Source organism: Lampris incognitus, chromosome 20 (assembly GCF_029633865.1).
Source record: "Lampris incognitus isolate fLamInc1 chromosome 20, fLamInc1.hap2, whole genome shotgun sequence".
NCBI lineage: Eukaryota > Metazoa > Chordata > Actinopteri > Lampriformes > Lampridae > Lampris > Lampris incognitus.
The window spans coordinates 7,637,391-7,646,397 of record NC_079230.1 but is presented as its reverse complement, the minus strand read 5'-3'; the positions used below and the strand labels follow the sequence as shown (position 1 = coordinate 7,646,397).

At 52.5% G+C, this 9,007-nt stretch overlaps 1 protein-coding gene across 2 annotated transcripts in view; it reads left to right on the top strand.

The window, feature by feature from the left end:
- The first annotated feature begins 927 nt into the window (after nucleotides 1-927).
- The window catches only part of LOC130130411 (RAS guanyl-releasing protein 2-like), a 58,697-nt gene continuing 50,617 nt past the window's right edge, over nucleotides 928-9,007 (top strand). Inside the window, exons 1-2 of one of the 2 annotated variants that reach the window (XM_056300106.1) lie at nucleotides 928-1,105; nucleotides 5,358-5,455. The gene's annotated coding sequence lies outside the window, so the exon portion shown is untranslated. The remainder of the gene's footprint in view (nucleotides 1,106-5,357; nucleotides 5,456-9,007) is intronic. The other variant, XM_056300107.1, reaches the window with a different exon arrangement.

Here is a 9,007-nt window from a genome sequence, read left to right as displayed (position 1 = left end):
ACTGTCAATATGAGAGTTATGAAAAATATACATTATTGATTTAAATGAACAGCACCTAATGTAAGATATCAGATAGAAGCACATTATGCATAATCAGAAGCATATTCTGCATATGCGACTCGTGGCTGGGGGGGCTAGCGGAGGGGGGGCAGGGATAGTATCAGGGTGGCCGTGGCCACCCCCGGCCACCCCTTGGGGGCGCCACTGTTAACTAGGGCTTGTATCTGTATAGAGTGCGTATACTTCTACTACTAGTACTACTACGACGACAGTAGTGTTAAATAAAGACGGTCGTGGTCAAGCTATGATCTCTAGTCAATGATCATCGGTTCACAACCAGCCACTAATACGAGCGATATTTTCAGAAAAGGATGAATGCATGTTTCCCCCCCCCCCACTGAAAAACGCTGTTGATAGGGAACCTACTGTTCATTATGATATGCCATGAATGTATGTAATGCAGATTAACAGGTGGGTGAACGGTCTGTGGGTAAAGACTACCCCGCGTTTACCGCCTACTAACACCGCCGCTACTGAAGGTCTTCCTGCGCACGCGCAAATTAGGGTTCGCTTTCGGGTACGATTATGGTTATTAAACTTTTTTTTTTTGCGCGCGCCTACGGGAGGACATTTTTGACGAGGGAGCACAAATCGGCGCGACACCGGCGTCGCTTTCACACTCCCGCCTATAGGCGGAAGTGTGGAGCAACGCATGAAGCACTGCGGGGAACGGGGCTGCGCTGCACAGCTGGAACATGAGCAATAAGGTTGGCATGCGGTCTAACGGCGATCAAATGACTGGGCTGCTGCTGCTGCAACACGCACACGCGCGCGCACGCACGCGCACGCACGCGCACACAACTTGTTCTCGAGTGTGCCGCGATAGGCGGTGCGCTGGTGTGCGCGCACATTGTTGAGCCGCGCAGTGCCAGCCGCGCTCCGTTGTGGACCGCTCACCGTTCACTCCGGAGGACCGACCGAGTCCCTGCGCCGACTTCGTTTGCGGGTCCAAACCAAAGGCGGTTCGAGTCCGGTGATGTAATGCTCTGCGTCTGAGTCCACACTCTTCCTCGCGCCAGAATATGGGACTCCTCAAACTCTGAAGGTAAGACGTGTTGGAAACCCTCTTTATGATACTGAAGAAGAAATTGAAAAAAAAAATTTTTTTTTTAAATCTCACACCGATTTTGCACGTTGGCTGCGGTGGCTTTCTGCTTGTTTTGGTTGTCATGTTTTGCCAAGACATGTATTTTCAGGAGTGATCTGCCGTTAAGGCGAGAAAACTGCAGTCCTTCTCTGACACTGTTGCGCGGCTTGACAGACATTTAACAACGTTAAGAAAACTCCCTCGTGGAGTAGCGCGTGCATATATATACACACACAGCGCATGCTAGACACGGGCAGGTAACATGTGGTCGCGCCTCATATCATACAGCTGTGGTGTATAGGGGTATCACAGGAGCAATGGAGGTCTTCCATTGCCTTGGTGGTAATTACAGATCCCTTGATATCACAGCATGTGTGTGTGTGTGTGTGTGTGTGTGTGTGTGTGTTGTTGTTGCTAGGTGTAGGTGCCGGTCTCTCTGCCTTGCCTATATTTTCCCTTCTTTGTGTCTCACCAAATCACCTGTTCTGCAGGAAATAACGACTCCCATGCATGATGGGTTACGGGGGGATAATGGGTAACTTGACCTCATGCGTCATAGTGACATCCGTCCATCATGACTTGACGCGCAGACTTTCGCCAGAATGTGAAAGGGTGTGTGTGATACTCTTGCTCTGAGTGAAGAGGATGGTACGCAGGTCTGTTGTGCAGTCATGAGAAAGCACATTGTAGGAAAGCCATATGTGTGGGGTGGGATATCGGAGCAGAGACCTCTTTGGACCGGATCCGTGCACGTGCCTGACTGTCAAACACCAGTTTTGTTGGGGGTTTTTTTGGTCAGTAATATCTATCTTAGCCGTTGTTATGCTGCACGGGTGCCTTTTAAGGTGATATTGATGCGGACTCCCGGGTCACCACCCCGGGTTTGCGAGGTCAGCTTTTGTCTGGCTCGTCTTGCTCTGGCTTTGTTCCGTCGAGCATCGCCTGATATCTGGTTGTATATATTTTCACGTCAGGGCCGGGCTGACTCCAGCTTAGAGGTAATTTTAGGATTAGGGGGCGTCTCAGATTTACGGGAGGCCGGTGGCAATTTGCCTCTGTGGCAGCAGCCTCCTCGACCCCACCGCAGCCTCGTCCACCCGTGTGCGGGGTGTCGGCGCAGGCAGGATTTGCCTTGTAAGTCGTGACTGACTGGTTTGAAGAGCTCAAGAACAGCTCCTCTTGATCAGCTTGTCGTGCGCCTTGGAAGGAGTCGTGGGGGTGGGGGGTGGGGGCGGGGGGTGGGGATGTACTTAACTCGGCTGGATTCTGTCTGAGGACAAGACTCTCATCGCATTTCGGTGTGGTTTGCGTGACCGGCGGAGCATGTTGCTGGTAAGGCTGCATGTTGCTGGTAAGGCTGCATGTTAATGGTAAGGCTGCATGTTACTGGTAAGGCTGCATGTTACTGGTAAGGCTGCATGTTGCTGGTAAGGCTGCATGTTGCTGGTAAGGCTGCATGTTACTGGTAAGGCTGCATGTTGCTGGTAAGGCTGCATGTTACTGGTAAGGCTGCATGTTACTGGTAAGGCTGCATGTTACTGGTAAGGCTGCATGTTGCTGGTAAGGCTGCATGTTACTGGTAAGGCTGCATGTTAATGGTAAGGCTGCATGTTACTGGTAAGGCTGCATGTTGCTGGTAAGGCTGCATGTTGCTGGTAAGGCTGCATGTTACTGGTAAGGCTGCATGTTGCTGGTAAGGCTGCATGTTACTGGTAAGGCTGCATGTTGCTGGTAAGGCTGCATGTTACTGGTAAGGCTGCATGTTACTGGTAAGGCTGCATGTTGCTGGTAAGGCTGCATGTTACTGGTAAGGCTGCATGTTACTGGTAAGGCTGCATGTTGTTGGTAAGGCTGCATGTTGCTGGTAAGGCTGCATGTTGCTGGTAAGGCTGCATGTTACTGGTAAGGCTGCATGTTGCTGGTAAGGCTGCATGTTGCTGGTAAGGCTGCATGTTACTGGTAAGGCTGCATGTTGCTGGTAAGGCTGCATGTTGCTGGTAAGGCTGCATGTTGCTGGTAAGGCTGCATGTTGCTGATAAGGCTGCATGTTACTGGTAAGGCTGCATGTTGCTGGTAAGGCTGCATGTTACTGGTAAGGCTGCATGTTACTGGTAAGGCTGCATGTTACTGGTAAGGCTGCATGTTGCTGGTAAGGCTGCATGTTAATGGTAAGCCTGCATGTTACTGGTAAGGCTGCATGTTGCTGGTAAGGCTGCATGTTGCTGATAAGGCTGCATGTTACTGGTAAGGCTGCTTGTTGCTGGTAAGGCTGCATGTTGCTGGTAAGGCTGCATGTTACTGGTAAGGCTGCATGTTACTGGTAAGGCTGCATGTGGACAAATGCATCCAAAGCCACCTACTGAACGCGGCCTTGGTTCATCGGATCTCAAGGCGCGTTGGGGACGCATCGGATGCGTCCACACCTGTACTTCAGAGCTGTCCACTTGTGATCGGCTCACCCAAGACGCCGGGCGTAAACAGCCTCGCAGGCACCGATTCAGAGAGATCCCGAATCACAGTGACGCCGCGGCGGCCGACATCAGTCGCCGCCGCCATATGGTGTCATGGCCCTCTCTGATCTCACATACATACCCAAGAGTAAAGTGGCAATCAACTTAGAGAGGCGTACAGAGCTGAAAAAAGAGGATTTTAGCCGTTCACGTGACCCCTGTGGAACACTTGTGAAGGCAAAGAAATAAATCCCACCCCACATCCACACCCCACCCCCCCACCCCGTATTGCTGCAGTGCTTCAGTGCCCTTGACATTTAGCATCACTTCCAGCAGCTCCTGCAGCTCTGCTCCACCTCAACCTGTACCAGCAAAGGCACTCGTCAGGGAAGATAGCTGTAATTGGATCCTTCGTGAAAAGGCTGGCGTGCTTGATGCCGTTGGAGGCACGGTGACAAATCTGGGGTGGAGAGAGAGAGAGAGAGAGAGAGAGAGAGAGAGAGAGAGAGAGAGAGAGAGAGAGAGAGAGAGAGAGAGAGATTAATTGTTACTGATGTGAACAGGTGGAGGGAGATTGGAGGGAAAGATGAAACGAGTGAGAAAATGAAATAAAATTTGTGGCGAGCCGACGAGAGCTCATCCAACCGTCACCTGACCTCCGCCCTTACCTCCCCCGTTTGCCCTCTCCCTCCTTTTTTTTCTTTCATTCCCTACCCAGTTGGGTCCTACTCCTCTTCCCTCTTTGCGCCGTCTTTCTCCCTATGAACTCGCGCCCCCCCCCCCTCTTTTCCCCTCCCGTTGGTTGCCACCCGTCTGAATGTCTGAACCTGCACACGCTCGCCAAGTGTTCCGCTCGTTCTTCGCTCACCGACCTCCCCCCACCCCCCACCCCCACCCCACTCCACCCCCCACCCCCAACGAGACCCTGCTTCATCTCAGTCACGCCCGTTCTCTGCACCCACCACACCTCTAAAAAGAGGCAACCAGACCACGGGGGAGAAGCGAGGGCGGGACACCTGGAGGGGGGAAGGCGGGTGGATGGGAAGGTGGGCTTGCCCTGTCAGGCCGCGGCCGTGGCTTCTGGTCGTCAGGTTGTGATTTGCCCGGATTACAACTGTCGGCGTTTGCGTAAGCTCTGATTTGCGCAACAGGTGTTAGGTGTGCCTCGCTTTCAGAAAAGGGGAACTGGCACCCGAAAATAGAAAGACTATGACCCTTGTGGCCTACCGCAACGGCAACAGAAAACATTCGTCGCTCTGTTCTTCACTTTATTCTGCCTTTTTGGTCGTGTCCCCCCCCCCCCTCCCTCCCCGTTGTTGAACCTATATCTACGGCGAGCTGGGACGTAACGGTTTTACATGGCTCCCAGTTAGCCTGCAGGTGCCGTTTTAGCCACTTTCTATTTCGGAGGCCCGCTTATCTTCTACCCCACAACGACAGCGGGACGTTCGGGGGACCTGTGGTCTGTGGAAGACGAGCGGTTTTGGGTGGAGAATGTCAACAGGAAGTAGTCGCGTCCTACCCTGTTCGCCGGGAGTGGAATTGACGGCGGTGTGATTATTAGGCGTAGATATGTGAAACCCCCGGCGCTCAGACCAGGAATGAGACTCGTGTCGAGGAGTCATCGGACTTGCGCAACGCGAAGGAGCATAGTCTAGAAAGCAGAACTCTGGCAAGCATGACACCATGCAAAATAACACCGTCAGCGTGCCTGCCCGGAGGGCCCATTTCAGAGATTTCCTTTGAATTTGTCTCTCCAGTGCCAAAGCTGTAAGAGGCCGTGCTGCTGCGACCGCGCCGCCTTACCGCCTCCCTGCCTCGCCACCGGGTGGACGGCGTCTGCATCTTCTGCCCACAGGTAAAGTGACTCTGTCCTACCTTTGCATTGGGGAATGTTCAGCCAGCGACAGCTGTGAACCGCGTTGGGAAGTTGGCTGCGGGAGCAAGCAGTGGCGGCCCCAGACATTTTTCATAGGGGGGGGGGGCAAATGGGGCCACTGAAGATCTTGGGGTGGCACACCAAAACCAAAAGCCATGGCTGAATTTGGGGAATTCTATGCTGCTGTTGTAGTGTACTGTATAGGCTAGTTGAAAACTGTCAATATGAGAGTTAAGAAAAATATACATTATTGATTTAGATGAACAGCACCTCATGTAAGATATCAGATAGGAGCATGTTATGCATAATCGGAAGCATATTCTGCATATGCGACTCGTGGCCGAGGGGGGGGCCAAGGATAGTATCAGGGTGGCCGTGGCCACCCCCCGGCCACCCCTCGGGGGCATCCCCGGGAGCAAGAACGGCCATCTGATTGGGGGAAATCTCTCTTCGAGACCAAAACTTTATATTCGCTATCATTTATTTCCACCGCCGAGCTGCAACCCTGGGATCTCGGTTGCGTAAAGTCGCGCGTGTGAGTTAAAGAGGTGGCACCCCGGTGTCGGTCAAAGGGGTTTTTTTTTTCCTGGCTGGCGGTCACGCAGGCCCCAGACTTCCCATAACGCAATTACTGCCCTCTCCCTCACTCACCGTACCCGACAACAGCAACAATTCATTTGTAATTCGATGAGCGCGGGCCTGTTACGCGTCACTTATTACTCCAGACCCCCAAGATGAGGCGATGCGCTCTGCGGGGTTTTTTTGGGCAGAGGCAGGAAGTGAGACTCCGTCCTTCAGCGTGACAGACGGGCACAATACGAACCCTGGCCAGCTACACGCTGACGCACGAGCAGATACGCTCGTCGGGTTCGGCCGGTCGTGATACCGAGAACCAAACTGTCGCGTTTGCGTGCACTTCTGCAAGGGCACTACTTTCACTCACTTGCACAACGTGCCGCCCCACCACGTGGTTGCGGTCTCATCATCGTGACATAAAGATGGAGAGGGAAGTGTATATGTGTGAGAGAGAGAGATAACGCAGAGGGTGAGAGCATGTGTCAGATGTGGGGTTGGAGAGAGGATAAGAAAGAGGAGGGGGGAACACGATCGCTGGAAAGTGCTATTAGTCTGAGAGGAAAAAAAACCCCCCAAAAACCAGAACGTAAACCCAGCCAGTCCAACCCAGGAGGCTGTTGGTAACTAAAGAAACGCACGCGCACACACACACACACACACACACACACTTCCGGTATTTGTTATGTAGCCGACTTTAACATCTGGTAAAAGAACAGCAGTTCGAGCAGGAAGCCTCAGAACAAAAGCAACGAAAACAGTCGGGCTTTTTCGCACTGCGTACCCTGACACAATGATATATCGTTGTGTTTGGGGCGGGAGGCGGCTATTATAGCGCAAGGGGCTTCAAAACAATACCCTTTGTCTCCGTTTGACCGCACACGTAGCGTGTCCTTATATAAAGAGCTGTGGTTTGGGGGGGGTAACGTCTTACACGCATGAACCTTCCCCCCCCCCCCCCCCCGCTTAAAATCAGAAAAACTCTGGCGGAGGAGCTGCCGGTCCCCGGCTTTGGATGAAGCGTAAGGACGCCGTCTTCTGATCCCGGGGACGGGGACACGGCGAGACATATGGCGGCAGTAACCGCGCATCGAGAAGTTGTGAAACCCTACATATTTATCCCTAACTTCCTCTTGTTATTTCCTCGTCGTGCGCAGTAGTACTGCGTGCGCTGCACATTCTCGAGCGCTTCCATTTGCTTTCGCAGCAGATCCACTGAAGTGCCGCCCCCCCCCGCCCCCCCCCCCCTTCAGCTTGCTGTGGTGACTTTTACTCCCTATTTTGTCTTTCCCTCCCTCTAAACTCAACAATGTTTGCAGCAAATTGAATATAGAATGCTCTCCCCCCCCCCCTCTCTCTCTCTCTCTCTCTGCCGCCATTGCTTCCCTGTTCAGCGGGTTGGACTTTATCCCTCACCTTCTCTCCCCTCCCTCCCCCCCCCCGCTCCGTTACTCCCTTTGCCCCCAGGGGGAAGCTGCAGTCGCTAATCTCCGTTTGCAGCCAGTGCCCCTGGAGATGAAGCACTCCGCGTGTCCAGGGACCGGAAACGTTTCCCTTCCTGCGCTCTCTACCATGCCGTCTGTAAATAGAAATCTGCCGCCGAGCACCCAATCCCCTCCGGAGGCTTTTTTTTTTTTATCCCATCATGCAACATGCTCACCGCAACTTCCTGAAACAAACTAGCGGGGGTGATGGGCAAATCAGGGTAGAGGAAGGAGCCGTTCTCATGGCGTATGCCAGGGTTGCGGTACGAACCCGGAGGAACTCTTGAATTTGCACATTAAAGTCAAATTTAAGGTCGTTTAGTTTGCGTAGTCCTAAATCACAGTTGCAGCCAGCTTTACGTTCACGTAACGAAGGGCACCGTGTAATAGATGCAAAGCGCAACTGTTGGGACTTTGTTGAGAACAGAATGATGCACTGTAAAACAAATCACCTGCTGGTTTCATTTAAAAAAAAAGTAAGGCCACCTATCACAAGCCCTTTTCTGGGTAATCTCAACTGGAGTGTGCATGCACACCCCAGTTGAGATTACCCAGAAAAAGTCAAGTCAAGCCAATTTTAGTTGCATAGCCCAATATCGCAAAGTACAAATTTGCCTCAAGGGGCTTCGCAGCAGCACAACGTCGTCTTGCTTTTTTAAGTTAAACCAGCAGATTGTGTCTTTATCATCGGGGTTTTTGGGGTGTAGTGTTGACTGTGCATTTTCAGTTGATTAGCTAACGCTGCATATTATTTCCATCACATCTTGACTGAACGCTTAACGCCGACATGGTAAAATAGATGCTCTTGCGCCGGTTCAGCAGAGCCGCAGTGAGCTGGTCTGAATCGTGGTTTTAGCCAACCGGCAAGCCTGAAAAGCACGCCGACATATCAGAAACCTATCACGTTATTGATTTGTTTGAACACGTTGAAGGTGGTGCTTTGTCTGTTTCCGAAATCCTCCCTCGAATTAAACCGCCTGAGCAATACCGAGCGGTAGGATCCGAGGGAGAAGCAAAGAGAGAGAATAAGGGGTGGGGGGTGTAGACAAAAAAACCATGTACCAGTTTCTTCCCAATGAAGGACGATGATGTTTATTAAAAATGGCAGCGTCTTTAACAGCACGTATTTTTAGACGTACTCACGGACAAACCTTTTTGGAGGGGTCGTAACCCCCCCCCCCCCCCGGATCTATGCAGATGGTGCAGGCTAAACATGAGCCCCAAAGCCAGTTTGTGAGCGAGCGAGGTAAGGCCCAGGCTCACAAGGCGCTTCCCATCTAACTAACAAGTCAGGATAAGGAGCGGTAGCCGGGCAGTGTCCGAGTCCGGCGGGTTTTAACCGAACTCGAACCCCGGTCGGCTGGGGAACACTTGGACGGGCGTTTCTGCTCGGTGACTGAAGCGTCACCGTGGTCCCCTTCCCCCCTGTCAGTTTTCAGCTCGGAAGCGAACAGCGGTACCCGCAACTAACTGC